This window comes from Panthera leo, chromosome D1 (genome assembly GCF_018350215.1).
Source record: "Panthera leo isolate Ple1 chromosome D1, P.leo_Ple1_pat1.1, whole genome shotgun sequence".
Lineage (NCBI taxonomy): Eukaryota > Metazoa > Chordata > Mammalia > Carnivora > Felidae > Panthera > Panthera leo.
In genome coordinates, this window is record NC_056688.1 from 10,909,777 (window position 1) to 10,931,982 (window position 22,206).

Consider the following 22,206-nt stretch of genomic DNA (forward strand, 5'->3'; position numbering starts at 1 on the left):
TTAGCTTAAGTAGCAAATGATAATGTATGGCAAAACAAGATGTAATGATTTCCAAATAATGTCCAGAGCTCTTTTTCGTCCATTTATAATCAAGAAGGGACTGTCTTTATCCAAAGATGCCCCGTCCTGAAAATGAGGTGACTTTAGCACTTGGGGAAGCAGATCTGTGCTGGCACCATGGCAAGCCACGCTGGGCTTCCCTGCCTCTTGCCTGTCTGGTGCCTGCAGTCTCCCTCCCTGGCTTCCCACGTATCAGGGCCTCGTCCCACTGGCCCCTACCCACTCTGTCACTCAGTCCTTCCCATACCCTTCCCCGTTCCAGTTCCAGTTCCAGTTCCAGTTCCAGTTCCAGGCCTTGCCTGTTGTGCATTCACCTCTCCCTCCCCAGGCCCTGCTCACAGCTGGGAAGCTGATAAACTGCACTAACTTGATAATAGATGATAGTAAGTTAATGTGTTACCTGCCTTTGGTAATATTTGCATTTTTGCAGGGTCTTTCTGAAGAAAAGTCATTCTTAACAACAACAAGACTGGGATGGGGGAGTTTCAGCACCTGCTTCTGATGAGCCTAAGGAGTTATGTTTGTGACAAGAGGGGTTTTGATTCCTCTGATCACACCTCTGTTCCTGGGAAGAGAGTGAGAACAAGAGGCTTGTTAGGGGGCTTCTGGGAAAAAGGCCCTGAGATGCAGGCCTAGGGACAGAAAGTGACGCTCACCTCAGAGAGAAGGAAGAGACATCCACCCACCCCCCCCCCAACTGGAGACACAAATTCCCCAAAATAGAAAGGGGGTGGGACAAAGGAAACCCCAGTAGAAGAGAACCGACATTTCTGGGCTGGGAAGGTGCCCGCCCCTGCACACGGGAGACTGGCGAATGCTCACTAGCAGAGGCTGCTTCCAGGAGTAACACTGCATTAAACAGACTGTTGCCATGGGACTGCTTGCCAGCTGCCTGGGGTGGGGTAGCGGGTTGGTGGAGCAGTAGGGGGGTGCAGAGACGTGCTACAGGATTGCAGAGTTGCCGGAGTCCTGGGAGCCCACTGCTGAGCCACAGAAATTTCTTTAGGGTCATGAGTGTTCTTCCTTAGAGCTGGCCCCACTTGCAAGGTTGGCAGGACTCTGTCCTGACCTCCCTGGAGCGGGCCCTGCTGCCTTCCGCAGTCGGGCAGAACTGGCCAGAGACCAGTCATGTGTGCATGGATGCCGCCTCTTAGCCTGGACCCCGTCTGCCGCCTCTTGTCTCCTCGCAAGACCCGCCGTCTGGCTTTTCCATGGTGTCTCCTTCCCTTTCCCTCCCACGCCTCTGCCTCACTCCCAGGGAGGACCCAGGCTCCTGTGGCTGAGACACGACCCTGACTAACCCCAGGCCTCCCACCCCTGAAGGCTCTCGTTTCTGGGGGATTCAACACAAGCAGCTGCCCACAGAGGAGCGGCCACTGCTGCCAAGCATTTGGCTGGCACGCAGAGAGCATAGGCCTGGTTGCATCTCAAAATAAATTCCACTTCCGTAAAATAATTCTGAGAGCTGCCGGCTGGCCATGTTGGCAGGGACAGCAGGGAGCCCTGCTACCACAGAGGAGACAGGACCCGCCAGACTGCTGCTGCAGGACCATCCTGTGCCCACGGTTCTTGGGGCCGTCGGTCCCCCAAGCAGGAGGTTAAGCACCATCCAATGCAGATGCCTCCTCTGGCAGCCGGGCCATCTGGGTTACCTTTATATACTTAAACTAGCCAGGGGGAGGGGGGTGGATCAGCACAAATTGACCAATCCACCTCCTCTCCAGATTCTGAGGGAGACTTATGATGGGGAGGCTGGAAGCTGAGCTTGATGGAGGGCCCTGAATACATACCCTGCATATACAGAACATGCACACAGCAGGCAGCACCTCTCAGGCTTTCCCCTCTGCCATCTTGACCCGTGATCTCATGGGCAAAGTCCATGCTTTCTGTATGATTTCCCCCTCCATGCCAGGCAGGGAAGGGATCAGATTTGGTCCCGGTGCTTCTAGGGCAGGTGAATTGATACCAACAGGTAAAAGTTATAGGTAAGTGGAGATTGGCTCTATTGAAAGAACTTCCCAACAGGCAGCTCTATCTAAAAATAATGGGCTATCTTGGGAGCTAATGAGATCACTGTCTCTAGAGGTGTTCAAGCAGAGGCTCCAAAGCCACCTGCAAGAAATAGAATAATCGGCAAACACTAGCGGGTGGTTGGTGGGTTGACTTCTGATGGTTGTTTGAAGACATAGTACCTGCAAAAGGCTTATGATTGGAGGGAAGAATATTGATTGAGTATTGTTACCCCACTTAGAATCACCACATCGCATGGGGAGGGATGGAAAAGTAAATTAACATTTATTGAAAATCCATTACGTCCTCAACACATTATCTTTAATCTTCACAAGTATATGAGGCAGAATTTATTATTCCTGTTTTACAATGAGAAAAACAAGATTTCAGAGATGCTAAGAACCTTGCCCCAAATAGCATTATGGAAGCAGGCAGCATAGCAGGATGGGGACCATGTCCCGTGGCCGTCCGGCTGCACCACGCCTAGCTTCCCCTGAAGAAGCCAACGTTGCCTCCTCCCTAGACCTCCCTCCTGGAGCCCCAGTCTCCTCTTTCTTCCATAGAGAGCGGGCTATACACTGGCCTGTCTGACCAGCCAGAATCTGCAGCTGAAGCCCCCTCATCAGGCAGGATCTGGCTGGGGGGGTGGGGGGGGCGCCCCCACCAAGACAATTAAGGAAAGGTATTCACCCAAGCAGGGTGCGTGGGACCTTTGCAGGGTTGTCAAGAGCCTGTGTACTTTTCACTGTTGCTGCCACAGTAAGAGGCGTGATGTCAGGTGTCAAGGAAGCTGCTACTTTGGCAGTTTACAGGCAAATTGTAGTATTGTTTACAGCAGCCCAAGCATCCCCAGGGGGATCTGAGACCTGGCAATGCGGCAGTGCAGCAGCTCCCCTAGTAGGAAATCACCAGGGATAATGGTGCTGTGGGGCTGTGATTGGTTCCGGGATAGGGGACCAGCACAGTCTGGAGGGACAGGGGTTAGAGCAGGAGCAAGCTCCCCTGCAGATCATGCTGCAGATGGGACATCTTACTGGCTTGGGTCATTTTGCTGGTAGAAACAGGACTTTGTGCAGTCAACAGCGCTCCCGCCTGGAGTGATCTCAGCTCTCCCTAAAGTTGACCTTGCTCTCTCTCTCTCCATCTGCTTTAACCCTATGGGGAAACAGGCACACCAGGAAAGATGCAAATGTTAGCTCTGAGCTGGACTGTTTAGGCTCAATTTAGGCTCAGGCTCTTGTGGAAGCTACTACTTATGGATCTCTTTGCTCCTTACTTCATTGTAAGAAGCCTAAGGTGGCAAAGAGAGAGTCCTACCATTCTCAGAAGGTCCAGAGAAGCAGCCGGATGTGTCAGGCCAGGAGAGCAGCAGGGTAGGGGCTGGGAAGGCTGCCAGAGCTCAGCCATGAGACCTGGCTTCTCTAGCCCTGCCTTGGTTTACTTTTCTATCTGGGCCTGCTAAGACCTTCACTGCAGGGAAACTACCCAGGGACTTTCTCTTCTTCACCTCCCAGATCCTCCTTAGCTTCTCCCACCCCTACCATGTCTGGAGTGTTCCTGTCCATTGGGTCACCTCTTGGTGGGCCTCTTTCTCAGGGCTCTTGGCCCAGCCTCACTATGATCATTCTTCATGGAAGGTGAAACGGGAGATCCTAAAGCAGTGAACACTGAGCCCAAATAAGGAATTCACTCATTCTAGCGAATGCTCAGACTCCAACAACTCCAAGTCAGGTGCCTGACAGCAGTTCAGAGCAGTGACCTGGCAAGGAAGGGGTTGGGTCCTTGAGGGAAGGTGCTGACAGCAAGTAGCCTTTCATCTGCCCAACAGCAGCTCTTTCTGCTCCCTTGAAGTGTCCTGAAATGGGACATGGACCTGAGGCACTGGCCGAGGCAGGGACTATAGTATTTTCCAAGTGCAATCCTGTGCTGTGGACAGGAAACATGTCCATTCATTTGCTGAACTTGTCAGCCCATAACTGAGCTTCCTGTTTGCATTTGCACCCCGCAGGGACAAGGCTGGGGTGAGCAAGCTGGTTGGAAGTAGGGACACGAATTCATAATCGGGATTTACCAGATCCTCTTAGGGGGAGTCAGCATTTACGTGGCAATGAGATTATTTATGGAGCAATGGGCAATAGCAGTAGCTGGTGAAAGATAGAGACTTGAAAAGCAAGGGAAGGGAGCAGAGGTTGGAGGCCTCCAGAGGCCTTGTTGTTCTTGGAGCCTTTGGACAAATGATTTTCAGACCACAGCCGACATCACAGCTGGATACTTACGTCCTTCAGGAGCTACTAGCGCCATATGTAAGCTCTGAATCTTACAGTTTGAATTGAGGAGATAACGATTTCTAGAGTGAAAGAAACAAGTTTTGTTTTTTGTTTGTGGCTGAGGATTTTTTTTTCTGCCCTTTCCCATGTGAAAATCAGGTGACACTGAAAGTTCAAGCCCCTCAAAACAGGAGGAAGAATGCAGACTCTGCATTTGGCTCAGGCCCAGCAGAGCAGCACAAGTAGAAATCAGAGGGCTGGAGGGTGGCTCCAGGGCCAGAAAGGTATGGAGCCCCAAGACACAGGATGGTTCCATCACGCTCAGGGTGGGGGGCCTCAGAGACCTCGACGCCTCCTGTTCCCCCTTCCCCTAGTCCAGACACCTCCCTGGCCTGGGCCACAGGGATCTTGCATGTGCTCAGGGCAAACCTTGCATGGGTCCCAAAAGGGCAGGGCGGGCAGCGTGAGGAGTGTAGGAAGAGAGTGCACTTTGCTGTTTATCAGCTAAGCGCTGGTGTCTGAAAGCCTCAAACTGAAGGCATCAATAATTCAGACATTCATATGCTGCAGAGTATTTCCCCTTTTGTCACATTTCTGGCCAATTGATTTCCCCTGGCCACAAACTTGCTGCTTTTAGAACATTGTTAATAACAAATCGACTCTTGGTAAAGTCTGCCCTGGGAGGGGGCATTGGCTGGAAAAGGTCCCTGACCTTGTTTCCCCAGAGGAAAGGGGCTCTGACCAGTCACGGCAGAATGACAAGTGCATCAGGGCTGGGAGCCTGTTCTTCCCTTGCCTTGGTAGCAGAGGGACCGGGGAGCAGAGAGACAGCAGATGCACCCTACACCTCCCGGTCTATTGCCTTGAATAGGGTTACTGGGAGAGAGGAGGGGGTAACTTGAGGGCTCAGAATGAGAACACAGGGTACAAACTCCTCTCTAGGCACCTCCTCACTCTCCATCCTCCCCCACAGGGCCCTGTCTCTGGAGACTTCCAAGTCTGACCCATAAATCCCCATGAGATGTGCACCACTCAGGGATCTGGAATGACCCAAAGAGCAGCTCACAGTGCCACCTGGGGTCTCTGCCTCAGATCCTTGAACCCCTTGAAACCAGAAGGCCTCCCTGCTTTGGCCACTCAGAGGAGTGAAGTGGTGCCGGCCTCCCTTCTCTGAGGTCCTCTGTGGTGGCACTTCCTGACCCTGCTGCTGGCACCTAGGGCCCAGGTGATCTCTCTTCCCTCTTGTCCAGCAATACTCCCCACTCCTGGGCGCTTAGGGCATGGCCCATGATGGGCACTCACAAAGAATAAATGACAGAAAATGTTCTCACAAATCATTCACAGGGAATAAGGTGCAGCCTCTGCCCCAAAGGAATGAGTCTATAGTGGTGGGGTTTTAGGCATTTTGGGAGAATGGCTAAATAGGATATTTTTGCCTGGTGGGAGGTCCCTGTAATCAGACAAGTTGGCTAGAGCCCATTTCATCTACATACTAGTCCTGACAAAATTCCCCCTCTATCAATGTGTTGGGCAGAAAGTCCTTCTGGAAGGGTATCCGTAGAAGCCAATAGAAAATCCTGCCCTGGCAGTGCTTCCTGTTGGGGAAGGGAGACAGGCCCCTTCCCCCCATTTGTGGGCAGGGTAGGGTTGTCCCCATTGTGTGAGTACCCAAACCCTCTTCTCCCTTCTGCACACCACTCACACCCATCGAGCCTCCTCCAGCCCACCCAGCGCTGGTGAGCCAGAGCTCTCACAGGAATCCCTATTACAGGGAGGCTGTGATCAAAACAGGGGTGAACAGTCTAACGTTTCTGCTTCTACCCCCAGAGTGGCAAGCACTAACATCAGCCAAGATATGGTCTCCCAGAGGACTCAGCTCTGCTGATCACATGGCAAAGGCCTCCCTGCTCCCTCCCAGCCCCATGGCTTATATCCCTGGAAATCTCTTGGTTGGCCTGATATCGATTGCGCTTTGAAAATGAGTCAGTAAGAAATACACACACCACAGGCCTGAAATAGAATCTGCCCTTTGCAGTTGTAGCAAATACCACTTCACTTGCCGGGCCCTATTTGAACATGGCTACCCCAGGGCAGGGCCCCCAGGGCCCAGAGATGCCTGCAGTAGCCAGTCTTCATCTTACAAACCTGCAGGGGCCCAGTGACAGTGGGCAGCTTGTCCCGGTGTTTTACGAGCAGGATAAATATTTGTGTTATATTCACACACACACAGCATGGAGCCTGAGCCCACTTTATGGCCAAGCCTGGGGAGGCTGCAGGGTTGTGCTGAGCCAGCTACAGGGAAATGTACTTTCCTAGTGGCTTTCCAAGAAAACAGTTTGGGCTTGAGGATTAAGACAGTTATGGGCCTGCATGGGCAGAGGCTGAAGCCATACATCTCACCAGTGCAGCATCCCCTCCCAAATAGGTTGAACCCGAGCACCTCAGGATACACAGCAGGTACTAGACCATGCCTCTTCCCAGGCCTCCCAGGAGTTGTCTCCTCCTTGAATGGATGTTAGAGCTTCAGAGGACTTGGTAGTTTATCTAGTCTAGATGAAACAACCGAGGCTGGAGAGGTTGAATATTTAGCCTACGATAACCTAGCCTACAGTGATTCTGTCTCCATGGATCTCTTCTTACTTGGAATTTTCGAGAAAATCTTCTTTTTCTAAGATTCAGACATTCCATGCCATGCCATGCCATGCCATACCATCCCATTCCATCCTATCCCATGCCATCCCGTGCCATCCCATGCCATGCCATCCCAGGCCATCCCAGGCCATGCCATGCCATGCCATGCCATGCCATGCCATCCCATCCCATCCCATCCCATCCCATCCCATCCCATCCCATCCCATCCCATCCCATGCCGTCCCATGCCATGCCATTCTTTAATTTTTACCATCTCTAGAGGGGATCAGACCTGGAGATAATGTTCTAACTTGGGCAGAGGAGTATAGATGGTGAAGTTTTTAATCTATATCCTACATTCTCTGCTCTACGTTTCTTACCTTCATTTTCACATTTTCCCACTCTTTCCCCTAGAAAGAAACTAACTTTTTTTATTAAGCACCTAACATGAACAAAGTTCTTTTTAATTTACAACAACTCTTTGAGTTAGGGTTATTATTCTCACTGCAAGTGTAACCACTGTGTTGAATAAACGGGACCCATGAGTTATATTCATAAAGCAAATTTGTGTTTGTTGGCTACTATTCCTTTAAACTGGTTCTATAGTGAGTTCTTTCCCTTGACACTGGGTAAAATCTTTGACTTTTCTGCTCACTCTTAGAGATTCTAAGTTACTTTATGTCACCAACATAGTATCTAGAGTTCAATAATGTAAAGTGTCCATTTCAATAGAATATTCAACACATCAGTTTTTATACAAAGTTAGATTAATCAGGATACTATAGGTTTTTGCTTTGCTAACAAAAGACCTTAAAGCTCAGTGATTCGTGCATAAATGTTACTTGTCACTCATTCAGAGTCCATTGGAGGTTAGGAGACTGTCCCAGCTTTCCTCCATGTGGTAACTCTGTCACTTTGTCTTGTGGTTCCATGTTCCACAGGGAAAGAGAGCTTGGAGAATCATCCAGGGGCATTTCTGTGCTCAGTGATATATGCCACACATCAATTCCAACCACATTTCCTTCCCCAGAAATAATGTTGGTGTCTTACCTAACTTCACGGAGGCTGAGGAGGATGCCTCTGAAGGAAGAAATGTGCAGAGAAGCTGGTGAACACATGAGCTTGTCTGTCAGTAAAGATAACTCTTCTCCCTCACCCCTGCCTCCACTTCATTGGGCTTCTGCCCCGGGGTAAAGGGTGGAGAGGAGCAGGTGCCATGAGCTTCTTTCTTTCTCAAAGACCTCCTCTCTGGCATTGAAGCAATGGGAGGAAGGGGAGATAAGAAGAGAAGGGACATTTTCTCTAGACATGTATGGTAGTGAAATGGCTTCAAGAGCTCTGGGTCTGGAAGATGTCTGCAGCTGTCTTTCCTCTCATGGGTGCTTTCATGGCTTGTCAGAGGCCCCAATGGCAACAACAGACAGCATTTCCTGGGACTCAGGCTCTGCATTACCTTCCCACTGGCCACCCCTCCCCAAGTCCTGCTTTTCAGATGGCCCACTCCACACAGATTTTCCCTGTTGGATTTCCACTGCACCCCCTTGGGCAAAACTTAAAATGGATTCAGGCTTGTTCTCTCCCTCATCAAGGCCTATAGGGGCCATAGAAAACACTCTTGCCTGACAAATCCCAGTTCCAATACAGCAGCAACCCTCCTTAACTTCTCAACAAAAGCAGCTGGCTTTCAGGCCTACTTACCTTTGAAGTTTCAAGGGCAGGAGTCAGACACAGGCCTCCTAGGTCCCTCTAATTTCAGGGGAAAATATGAATTTCTCTAAGTGATGCTTTCTTGTGACTTGAGGTGCAGGAAAGTTACTTCTACCCTTTCCTTTTATGGGGAAGGGAATCTCCAAGCAGGGTTCACCTCAAAGGCATTGTCTTTTAAAATCCTCTCTTGATTCCCAATAATTTGACAATAGAGGATTCCCTCATTGTGCGTGAGAGATTTTGAGAGTTGTGGTAATGGATTTCCAGATAATTCTTATGTAATTCAGCATGGAGTCGATTGTGCTTCAATCAGTTTAACATTCCATGGCACAAGTGACAGATGCTCAGCCAAACTCAGGTTGGTAGAAGAAAAATGGAGACTTTATTGCAAGGATATTGGGGTGTCTCATGGAACCCAAAAGCTTGAATTCAACTGGGGTTTAGGAATTACTATAACCAGGGGCTCAAATTCCCCCAGGAGTCTCTCTACCTCTCACATTACTTCTTTCCTGGCCTCCACTTCAGCCCTTCCCTCTCTCTGCAAGCCGACTTACTTCCCTCATTCCTCTGGTCTACTCATGGGAAACATGGCTGCTAGGAGCTCCCAAAATACACATCTTGTAATCCAGCCACAAAAAAAGAGACTTTCCATTCTCTTAGGTCCAAGACCAAAACTCCTAGGGAAGCAGACATGCAGAATCAGCTTGGTTTCACTTCAACTCATCAGCTCTCTTTGGTAGCAGGGACTTGTTGTAACATGGCAGCTCCTCCTGTAGCCCTGGATGGTGGGTGAGATGGAACATCTCAGAATGCAGCAGGTGCTAAGAGCCCCGAGGCATTTTTTTCAGTTGTTGAGTCACTTGGACTTCTGCTAATGTGCTTGGTGGTTCAAACTCCATCTCAAGTAGTATTGGAAGGTGATGATATGGTTCTGGTATGTGCCTAAGTCCATAGACGCTAGGCCAGCTAGAGAAGTTCTTTCTTCTTACCTCTTCCACCAAGAGATACTTCTTCGTCATAAGGAAGGCATTTGTCTCATACTGTCTTGAATTGTGAGCTATCTGACCAAGAGTGTTACCTTTCACACAAGATTGCAAATACCTAAGGTCTGGGGCTATGTTTTTGTCATGTTTGTATGGCACAAATCATCCTAGCAGTGCCTCACATACAACATTAACTATATTTAGTGAAGGTATGAACAAATGAATGGATGATTCCAGAGGGATTCTTCTGTCCTCATGAGCCCATTAAAAACTAAACTGAGAATCACTAAGGGAAAGCATGCATAGACCCTGGATAAAATTTCTTGCTTCCTCCCAGGAATTCTGGGTTTCATGTACAAATTAGGTTACAATTTAAAATAGCATCCAGCACAATGTTTTACAAACAAAAGATGTTCAGCAAATGTGTGCTGATTGGCTCAGACACTAAGGACCCATCTCCATCTTGTTCCATCATCATGTCCTTGTGCTGGGTCACCTAGACTTCCACCAGCCCATCTTCCCAGCTAACCTATGCACACTGTAGCCACTCAGGTACTGGGATTTTCCCAGAGGGGTATCACCAGGGCTGTTTGCTCAAAGGACTTCCCTCTTCCTTCTTGTTTTTGAAGGAGTTAGAGTTCAGAAAAGACTTCGCCATAGTGAGGGAAACGGGATGCTGGAACAAGAGGAGAAGGGTAACAATGAGATCACCTTGACCTTAGGCTTTCTTACCCTGACTATCTGCAGAGAAGAGGAAGGCTGGGGTTGAGTACCAGATACTACCCTAGAAATACGGAGCCGAGTCTGAGGAGAGGTCAGAGGAAGGAGTCTGGTGAGCCTGAAACTAGTTCTGAATTAGGCATTAGAAGGAAGCCAAAACTGGGAAAGCATAGCATTATTTAAAACTCCCATTAAGACTCTATGGTGGGGAGGGTGCTAATTTCAGGAAGTAACTGAGTAGTTGTAAGTACCCAAAATTAATTGATGGTTTTAAGGAAGAAATAGAGTGTAGGTAGCACTGCGTCATAAACCCATCGTTCGAGAAGAGGAAGACTATTAATTCTCATGATTCCTCATACCACAGGACAGAAAAGTAATAGTTCAAGTTGTGTATGATGAAATCTAATGCTGTGGCATAATTTTTTCTCATCGATTGGTTCCCAGCCTATCTCCTGTGATTTATAGGAATAACAGGGAGGGAGTGCTCACTGCAGGATGGCCAGGGCTGGGGAGGTTTATATGCAGTACTGGTTTCCAGAGTTAATAGATTTTCAATTATGGCCTATGGGATATTATTATGCTCCTGGAGGCAGCAAACCTGAAATGTAGCCAGTCCTAGCTCACCAGATCCCACCTACCATTCCAAAGTAGATGTTTGTGCAAGGTGGGAGAAGTTCCTACCCCAGACATATTCTGAGATACGTCTGGCTGGAGGGGGTCCAAGTCCCATTTTTCATCAATAGAATCCTAATGACCCAACCTACTCATTCCCTCATCCCTGAAGCTAAAAATCTGGAACAGATATGGCACATAGAACCTGAATTATACATACTCTGCCCAATATAATGTGGTAGCCTAGCAGAGATTTGGTCCAAGAGGCAGAGTCTAGAATAGGAGACAGGAGATCATAACAGAAGTCACAGCCAAGAGTCTAACCAGCAAGGAGATAATCACAGAGGTCCTCAGGATCAGGAACCAGAAGAAGCCATCAATGTTTGACAAAGATCTCCCCAGTTCAGGCCACAACTACTTCTTCATCATTGTATCTTTAGCATCTAGCACATTGTTTGACACAAATGGGCACTCATATTTATTGAGTAAATGAATGAAACAAGTTTGTGGAGTCTGCTACAGGGATAGCAGAGACCTCTACAACACTATTTACCAGTTCTTTTACCTCGCCAGCCCCTTCAGCTAAGTGGGTCCAGTAACTGGGCTAGTCCAAAAGCCGATGAGTAGAAGTGATGTAAGACTTTTTTTTTTTTAATTTTTTTTTTAAATGTTAATTTATTTTTGAGACAGAGAGAGACAGAGCATGAACGGGGGAGGGTCAGAGAGAGGGAGACACAGACTCTGAAACAGGCTCCAGGCTCTGAGCTGTCAGCACAGAGCCCGACGCGGGGCTCGAACTCACAGACCGCGAGATCATGACCTGAGCCGAAGTCGGCCGCTTAACCGACTGAGCCACCCAGGCGCCCCAAGACTTTTAAGATTGGTGCACAATTCTCCAGCCATTGCTCCCCTTGCATTGGTGACTGTGGAGGCCGCATGTTTCAAATGATACAGTTCAAGATGTAAGGACTTTTATCAATGTGTGTTCTTTAATGCCGGCGTGGAACAAAGCTCTTTCCTCCCCTCCTAACCAGTGTTGGATAGATAACATGAGTGAGACACAAACCTCTGTTTTCCTTAGCTAATCCTGAATAAATATAACAGACTAGATTTACCATTGTCTTTGTCAGCTTGGGCTTCTATAACCGTGGACTTAAACAACAGACATTTATTCCTCACAGTTCTGGAGGCTCAAAAGTCCAAGATCAAGGTGCTGGTAGGTGTAGTGTCTGGTGAGGACCTGCTTCCTGGGTTGTAGGTGGCTATCTTCTTGATGTGTGCTCCCATGGCATTTCCCTGGTGTGTGCCCTCAGAGACAGAGAGCTCTGGTGCCTCTTTCTCTTCTTATGAAGACACTAATCCCATTATGGGGGTTACACCCTCATGAATCGGAGGTTAGAGCTTCACCATATGAATTTGGGGGAAACACAGACATTAGCTCATAACACCAGTTAAATCCAGTGGTTTTATTCCAACCCTGCTTTCTCACCCTCTTGGAAAAAGACCTCTTTCTTTGAACATATGTCATCGGGTTCATCATCCCTTAATTCTTTTATTCATCTTTGTCACCATTATCCTCTGCCTTCCTTTCCCCTGACCTCATTCATTACAGATTTTAGTGGCTGGCTCAAAAATGTCTTTTCCTCTTCAGCTCCTGCCATCATCTGTTTCACATATATACGAACTATCCATTCAAAGTCTTGGTTTCAGAACTCCTTGACATCCTCAATGTCAACAACACTTATGTTCAATAGCTTCAACCAGCCCTCCTGTGGCCACACTCTAGACCCTACCACGACCACGTGACTCTTCTACTTTGGATATGCAAATTCCAGCAGCCCAATTTTCTTTCCCCTCCTCTCCCACCATGACGTTGTTAGACCTCATATAGGCCTCTAATCTTTCAAGTCCAACCTTTGTATCTGCCTCCCTTACTGGACCCTAAGCTCTCTGAAGTCAGGGCTGGGTCCTATTCTTTTCTTTGTTCTCAGACTTGTCACAGTGCATGGCCCAGGAAGTCATGCAGAGGATACTCATGAAAAATGAATGAGCAGAATAGCTGCCCCTGCCTACCTGGTGGGTTGTCCCCACAGACTCTTAAAGGTGTCTTTGGTAAATGACACAGATCCCCCTCAAGAGCATGTGGACAGAAAACAAAAGATCAGATTTCTAATTCAGGCTCTATCCCTAGTTACCTATGTGGTCTTGGACGAGTCTGTTGACTTTTACCTGAATCTCAGGTTTTGTTTTGTTTTTTCTCTCTTTCTCTCTGACTGAATTGTTAATGGGAATCAAATGAAACCATGAGTGTGAAGTGATTATGAAATGTAAAGAGCTTTATAGAAATATAAGAATCATTATAAAAATAGCAATGGACTTCCTGTCCCTCAGCATATAGTGACTTGTCAGATTCATGTTCTTCCTATGGAGGAAAGTTGTGAAAATGTTGAGGGAATCAAGTGCCCAAAAGCCAAAGATGAAACATCAGGTCCAGAGATCAGCACAACCTGCTTCCTTCAACCTTGCTTATTCCTTCATTTACCAAACAGTCATTGATTTTCTACTATTTTCAGTTACTCAGTATGACATAGGCTTTGCCCCTATGGAGCTCAGTCTTTCAGTGGGAACAGATGAGTAAACAGGTATTTGCAAGCAGTGTGATAAAAACAAAATAGGAGTAAGTGCTGGCTGCTGGGGTGGGGGGTGTGGAGGAACCCCTAATTCTCTCTGAGAAGAGAGAAACACAGAGAGTCCTAAGACAAGGGGCCCATGCTCTCCTCAGCCTCACAGGATCAGCTTTCCTGAGGACATGTGATTAGTCAAGGTTCTGGTGGAAACAGGTATATGGAGAAAGGCTTAAATACAACTGGACATGTAACACCTTTCCTTAGCTCCTCCCCAGACTGTATTCCTTGCCCAGAGACTACCTGAACACATCCATAAAAGCTCCAGGGTGTGTACAATTATTCTTCCCAACCACCCTTTGAGGTTCAGGGCCACCACTTGCCTCTGTGTGAATTATAGCCAGGCCTCTGAGACCAAATCCTACATTCTTCTCACCACATCACACTGCCCATCTTACCTGGAAAAGATGTCACGTCAGAGCCTGAGGAGGAGGACGAAGGCCTCCCACAGCATCAGTAATTAGCTTCAGAGCTTTAGGGCAGGGCTACTGTCCAGGTGACCAGCCTGCCTCCAACCAGAATCCCTCCTGTGCGAGTGGCTCCCTGCAGTGCAGGCCAAACAGATCTATACTTCATTATGCCAGATTCCCCAGCCTTGTGCAACGCAAATTAAATGCTATCTGCCCAAGAGCAGTGCAGAGGCACTGCATTCCCAGCTGGCCATGCAGGGAGAGTCGAAATTATTCCCTGTGATGACAACTTGATAAAACGAGTGGACTCTGAGAATTTGCACACAGCCTGTCCTCTCCATCTCAGGGGGGCTTCAGCCTTCCTCTCTGGATTTTTGGGGGCCTCTGAGCCACCCCAGACATGGCACATTCACCCCACTTCTTCCTGGACAGTAGATCCTCAGGAGGACACAGTCATCTTACTGCCACAGGGTCTGAACAAACACTTGGTGCATTTTTAGTAACCCGTGGACAGAAGAGATTGGGGTTTCAAAGCTAACCTCTTTCTTTACTTTTATCCTGACCCCCTAGGTGGAGATCTCTGCTTCTCCTCAAGTGTGCATGGATGTCGAGGGAGGGTAGTAGAGGGAGGTGGGTTGGGAATATCCAGATTTAATTTTTGATAGCAAACTTGATGTTTTCAACTACTTTCCACTCATTCCTACCCCGACCTCTTTTACATGTAACTATGAAAATTCATAATAAATGTCCATTTAGATACACAAGGAGGACAATTTGGGTAACAAAATACAGTAAATTCTCATTAGCCCCATGCTCTGCTTTCTCTTATACCTTTCCCTAGCCACTGGCTTCCTCGTGTACATGCGTGGCATTCATGGCTTAGCAGAGAAGAGGCCACATTATCGAAATCCACTGTGAACCCACCATCTTGGAGTATGTGACCATGTCTGTGTGGATTGAGAGAGGGAGGTTTCTGTCTGCTGGTGGGGCACCAGATACAATGGCTCAGGAAAACCCAAGGGGATGACTTTGCAGAATTCAGGGAGGTATGAGGTGTGGGAGTAAAAACACTCCTTTCTCATCCCCAGTGAGAGGATGACCCAGACAGGAAATAATTATGCTGTAGTAGTGACCTCCACAAAGCTTAGAATCAGATAGTCTATGCATCTGAATATTGTCATGCTTCTCAAAATAACATACTCCAGGGGATAGGGCATGGGGTCCCCATGCTACAGCATTAAATGTGATACATTTTCTTCTCTTACCAGCTTTACTGGATGGTACTTGATTCAGAAAATTATTTTTATACTCAAATATATATTATGAGAAAAATACAAAATTCCCAAGCATTTTTATAATACTCCACGAGGTTAAGAGGAATTTTGTGCATATAGCAGTCAGCTTCAGACAACAGATAAATACACTTTCATTCTCCACTAGGACTATTTCATTAAAACATTGAGAGGTTCTACCCAACAGTTCCTCCTGTCATGGAGCCTGGCCTTTGGTGTCAAGGTTAACCTTTTCCGAGGATCCATTGGAACCATTCTTCAGCATGTTGTCATACCTAATTTTGAGCCACTTCTAGGACAATTGTGGTTCAAAGCCTGCTGTCCAGGATGCTGAAGAGGGCCCTGACAACACCTGAGACCTGAAGCTCCTCTTTTCTTGCCTACAGTGACCCCAGGATACTCCCAACACACACCTCACCAAATTTTTGACTGACAGGCTGAGTTCTGAGAAGATGTAATTGCCCCTAAATGCCTGAATGTCACCCACTAAATTGGGAAAACCCAATCATACTCATTTGAAGGGGCCCAGCATGGAGCCAAGAACAGAATCAATATTCATTTTCTTTCTATTGAAAAGAAATGACAAAGGAAGTTGTCCAACAGGGCAGCCCTTCAACTTGAACAGCACTGATTTATTGGACATTTGGGAGGTAGACCTGAATTCCCAAGCCTGACTTCCTCCCCCATGCCCTCCCTTGTCCTTCTTATTCCCTACACTTTTGGCATAGGCGATTGTGAACTATTCCTGAAGATATTTCCAGTAGCACCTGGGCCTTAGTCGAGGCTAAGTTAAGATTTCTGACTCTCAGGGCAGATTGGGACCCAGGGCCAAACTCTCAGGATCAGGGTTAAATATGGTTGAGGCAACAAAGTCTCATGCCTGTCCCTGGTCCTCTGTCATACAGCAAGCAAAAGAAAAGCCAGAAGAACCAACGTACCCTCAATAAGAACCTCAGGTGGTCTTATTGACCTCAGGTCAAGTCTCACATGACACAAGACACGTTTAGTATTAATGCAAATCCCAGGCTTTCAAAACAAGGTCCATTTTTGCTTCTGTTTTTCACATAGTTCCCTTCTCTTTTCATTTCTTTTGTGCAGAGGGAGAAGGCTCTCCTTTTAATCCCCAGATAAAGCACATGGAAGGGGTTGAGAACCTGACACCCCAGAATATATCACTTTAGCACATTGATTTTAATTGATTTTTTGTAATGTTTATTTTATTTTTGAGAGAAAGAGACAGAGCATGAGTGGGGAGGGTCAGAGAGAGAGGGAGACACAGAATCTGAAGAGGCTCCAGATTCTGGGCTGCCAGCACATAGCCTGAGGCAGGGCTTGAACTCACAAACCCCAAGATCATGACCTGAGCTGAAGTCAGATGCTTAACTGACTGAGCCATCCAGGTGCCCCTAGCATGTTGGTTATTTCGAACTGAAGGCGCTTGAGAAACAGCAGGTGCAGGAACGGCTCTGATCTCCCTCCTTCTACCTAAAAGAAAGAGGTGACATTTCCCCTGAGAAAATGCCTCCCTGCACCAGGAAGGGAAGAACATTCTTTTTTTTTTTTTTTTTTAACGTTTTATTTATTTTTGAGACAGAGAGAGACAGAGCATGAACAGGGGAGGGGCAGAGAGAGAGGGAGACACATAATCAGAAGCAGGCTCCAGGCTCTGAGCCATCAGCCCAGAGCCTGACGCGGGGCTCGAACTCACGGACCGCGAGATCGTGACCTGAGCTGAAGTCGGATGCTTAACCGACTGAGCCACCCAGACGCCCCGGGAAGAACATTCTTATCACCAGAGACTGGGAGTTGATTCTGAAATGGGTCTGCACGAACTGACCTACAAAGTAACCTTGATCTTCCATTAACTTCTCCACCCTCCTCGTCACCCTCCCATAGCTTACCACCCCTAGAAACTTAAATTCCTTGTCACTTCTCCACAAAAGTATGATTCTTTGTTAAAAAGACATATAAGCTCCGGGTCTTCATTTTTCCTACAAAATATTACATTTTTCCTATAAATTGTAAAAATATTGAAATGCGCTATGTTGTTCTCCTATTAATCTGCCTTATGTCAGCTTAAATCTCAGGCCAGCCACAGAACCTAGGAGAGTACTGGAAAAAGAATTTCTTCTTCCACACACATCTGGATCCTTCTAGAACCAGGCTTAACCACCCTAGTGCTTCCTCTTCCTTTTTGCATCCAGGAGGCTGAGGCAGATGTATACCCTGTGTCCCACAGCTGGTCACATGTGTCCACATAGAGGCCAGCCCAGTATCTCTCTTTTCCTTTTTCCCTGCAGGCCAGGGCAAGCGGGATTTGTGTCTGGGATTAGGTTTGGGGATTTGGCTCAAGCCACAGTCTCCAATAGGTTTTTGCCACCACCATGCTATTTAATTAAGTGGTACTTCTCTTCTCATTGACTATTGTTCTTTGTGCACATACCCCATCAGTCAGCTTCCTAGCGGGGAGGAGGTGAGTGACACCCTGGACGCCAACAATGATCATCACTAACAGGAGAACCTGGGCAGAACTGCAGAGATCACACAAAGCTTCCACACTCACACTTGATGTGTGCTACCCAGCACCTGCGCCCAGGTCCATTTAGCTATTATTCACATTTATCAAATGAGGTATCCCATGCTCAAAGATTCAACCCCACTGATGGTGGCCAAAGCAGCTAGTCAGTGGCAGAGCAAGCCTTGGGGTCCAGGCTCTAAAAGCAGGATATACATTGGAAAGGATGTAGACTTTGGAGTCAGGCAGACTGCTTTTGAGTACCAGCTACCCAGCTTCACTGCCTTCTGATTCACTCTGTGCATATGTAGGGGGTGTGGGGAGAGTCACCTTGACCTTGTCCCTCAGCCCCCACTGGGCTTTTCATCTCCCTCTGCTGCTGCCCACAGACCCTCCCCTCCCACAGTGCCAGCCTCACTTCTCCCAAGAACCTTCTCTCTGGATCAGAGGATGAATTCAGGACCAGCCTGAGGGAGAGGAGCTTTACAAGAATACCCATCTGGTCCCCATAAAGAGATAGGCTTGGGGTGGGGGTGGGGATCTGGGATTCTCCCCATCAGCCCCTGCAGCAGGGACCCTTCCCCTTCCCCAGTCTCCATTGTTAGGCAAACAAAGTCCTTGGTTCTAGGGTGGATTGCATGCAAATTGAATTAAGTCTCCATCTGTTAGTTTATTCATTGCCGATTTTTGTTTTGTTTTGTTTTGTTTTTTCTTTTTTTCCTTTTTTCGACTCCCCATGTTTCATACTTGCTAGTGAGCAGATCAAATAGCATCAGGGGCTGTGGGCATGAGGCAGCTCTGCTCTGCTTGGAGCCCCAGTGTGCTCTCTGACACCTCCAAGAGACACCCCTCCCCTCCTGTCTTCCTTTTGGATTCCTGCTGCCTTGGCCCTCCCAGGAAAAGTGTCCAAGCTGTTGATTCAAAATAGATACTCATTTGCATGGAATTAGCATGTTGCTCTTTTAAAGTTCAGTTCTAGCAACTGGCCCACCATAGTCCCAGGTCCTCAGGAGGTGGTAAGGGTGTCTGCCTTGGAGGAGGATGGGAACCTCCCCAAGTAGTGTATATACTACAGGTGGTCCCTCAGGACAGTGGTCTCCAGAGCTTGGGTGCTCAGCAGTAGACCCTGAGCTCTGCTGTCTGCTTGCAGGAGGCAGGGAGGCACCTTTGAGGCAGCTGCCTCTGGCCTTCACCCAGGTCTGTCACAGTTTTGGAAATGCCTGCCATTGATTTCTGTGGAACATTTGGTTGAGGGGAGAGAGAGGAGGAAGTTAAGGGCCCTGCAGCATCTGTGAAGATACCACAACAATAAGAATAACAAAAATAATCACAGCTACCATTTATTGACCTTCCATTTTAATTCCAACACTTATCAAAATCTTTAAAGATTAACAGTATTGTATTGTTAGGACTCTTTCAAGTGCAAGTATCTGAAAAGTTTAGTCTAATGGAGGGGTGGAGTAGGGAATGTTGATTTATGTAAATGAAAAGATCCACATTCAGGGTTTTAGGTGTCAGACCCTTCTAGATTGAACAGCTCAAATGATATCATCTGTACTTGCCTCTGACCTTTTCTCAGCTCTGCTTTCCCCATCTGGTCTGGAATCATTCTGAGGCAGTGTTCCTCAATTTGATAGTTCCCAGCAGCTCTGGACGTAAGTCAAGGAGGAAATGAAAAAAGGTCTCTTTCTCAGTGATTTGAATTCAGGGCCGACGCCAGATTTTTATTGGCATAGGTTGAGTCACATGACCTCCCGTGAACCAATCACTGTAGTGGAGACACAGTGCCCATTAGTCTGGATCACAAGTGCATGTCTGGAGAGAACCGGGGTGGGGAAGGGGGTGCATCAGTCAGTGCCCCCTACCCTTTCAAAATGGCAGGCCTGTGTATGAAGGCAGGGGATTCTCATGAGAAAATTTGGCTTCTTACAGAAGAAAGAGGAGTAGACACTGGGTATCAAAAACAATAAATATCCCCTGCAGATACCATGCCCCTTTACAGAGGAAGAAAAATACTCAGAAAGTACATCATTTTCCTAGGGTCACATAGCTAGTAAACTGCTGGTATTCAAATCTAGAGTCGATTATCTCCAAGCCACATGCTGCACGTCCTCCTTCCTCCTACACTGAGTTTCAAGAGAGAAGGGAGAGGTGTCAGAAGCAGAGAAATGTGTACGACAGAAAAAACCATGCTGATGTAATGTGGATTGAGATTCCAAAATGCCCTGACACAGTGCAAATACGTCATGGGAAAAGAGGAAACCCATTAATCTATTGAAAATGACTATGTCATGATGCAAATCATTTTATATTCTAGAGCAAGAAGGGATCTCATGAGATTTCAGGTCACCTGCACTGACATGAACCACCTGGCACAGTTCCTTTTCATCCTTCCCTTACACGCCCCTCAATGGATTCCAAAGGCCATGTGTTACCTGGGTGTGGCATTACCCAAGAGATGCCTCTGTGTGTGTGTGTGTATGTGTGTGCTAATCTATAAGAAAAAAAAATCAGGGTATCGACTTTTATAATATTTTGTGTCTCTGTAATTGTCTTGGCCACAAATTGCCCATAATATCCCCAGTATGGTTAGTGCCTGGTGCTGCCTTAGTGGAGTAATTCACAGTGGGAGCTGGTGCTCTTTCAACCCTGTCTCTGCCACACTCCCCCTTGCATTCCATAGGATTCTTTGACTGCAAGCAACAGAAACCTCCTCTGGGCTAACTTAAGTTGAAGGGTCTGGGGTAGTTACAGAATAGACAGAAAACCTGAGCAAGTAGGCTTCTGGAATGACAGAAAGCGAAACCACTCCAGGGATAGAAGAGGTTAAAAGTTGGGCACCTAGCTGAGCAGGCAAATTAGAGGGGATTTAACCTGCTCTCTGCTCTTCAAGCCTCCCCTTTCTAGGTTTTGTCTACCTAGAGAAAGGTGACTTTTTCTTTGCTCAAAGATACCTCAATTCTTTTAGCTGTGTTCCTTTTATAGGTATCACAAAGGCTAGTGGTGGCCCTGGAAGTAACAAACAGTCTTCTCAGATTGCTGCCATCAAAATTACATCAGCTCCAACCATTTCTGACCTTGTATAATTCTACTCACAGTGGAGACTCTGAGAGATTGGGTAGCCCCTGAGAGGTTCATCTGCTGGGTTATCTTCCATCCCTGTGTCCAAGTCTTCTGTAGTTGCTGCCAGGGCCACTCGTTCCCAGTGGCGGTCCTGGTTGTGCCCAAACTCACTGCAGCCTCTGGGGCCAGTGGGATACAGGCTTTGCCATTAGCAGGGCTGGATCCCATGGGGCTGCTGGTGGCAAAAGCCCAGGGTCAGGTTCCATCTAGTTTTACCTTCCTTCTTTCCAGCATTGACAGAGTGCCTACTTCCACGCTCTGGGACACCAGTGGGTTTGTCTGCCTTTCAAAACAATTTGGTGCCACCACAGGGTCCAGAGGCTTCACGAAAAAAGAATGTGAACAGATGGCATAAGGTGGGCAATAGGGTGGTGAGGGTGTAGAAGGAACGTGGGGAGACAGTAAGCAAGTGCTGAGGGACGGGGATCTGCATGTTCTCAGAGGCTGCTAGGCAACTGCAGTCAGTCGCCCAGTGGGTCAGTGGCTAGGCGCTGCGCTGGAAGAGCCTCTTGTGGAAGCTACGCTGGAGGCCAGTGGTGCCCAGTACGTGCCTCTGGGCTGTGCACAAGACACATTGTTGAGAATACCCAAAAACAAAAACAAAAAATCCATAGCATCTCTACTTTTACTTCATTTTTCAAGTAAATAATAATCACAATTTTAATTAAAATCTATTGTTAACTTAAGTTTAAGTTTACTTAAATACATTTTATTTAGAGAGAGATTGGCTAGTTTGAGCCCCTGGTAGACATTCTCATGAAGACTTCCTGGAATCAGGAGTCACAGGGTGAAGTATGGGGAGGGAGCGCCCCTTCATCAAAATAAGGGACAAGATTGTGATGCAGACACAACCATCAGGTGTCCACGTCACCCCACAAGCTTAATAGGAAGCAAGTGTTCTCCCCTACTCAGTATGGCCATGTTACCAAACACCAGTAGCAATCATGTACATTGAATTCCATGTATATGGCTCCCCCTGGAGTTGTGCAGTGCAGAAGACATCTCTGTTCCCCACATACTTCCTGCCTTACGAGTCTTTCCAGATAGAACACATATAGGACTCCAGTTGATGTAGCGTCAATTATTTTGCTGATGGGTCAGGTAGAACTCAACCCAGCATGATGTAGGAAGACCCCAGTCTAAGACTCTTCCTATCTTTTTCTTTTTTATCACCCAAAGTAAGGCAGCCTAG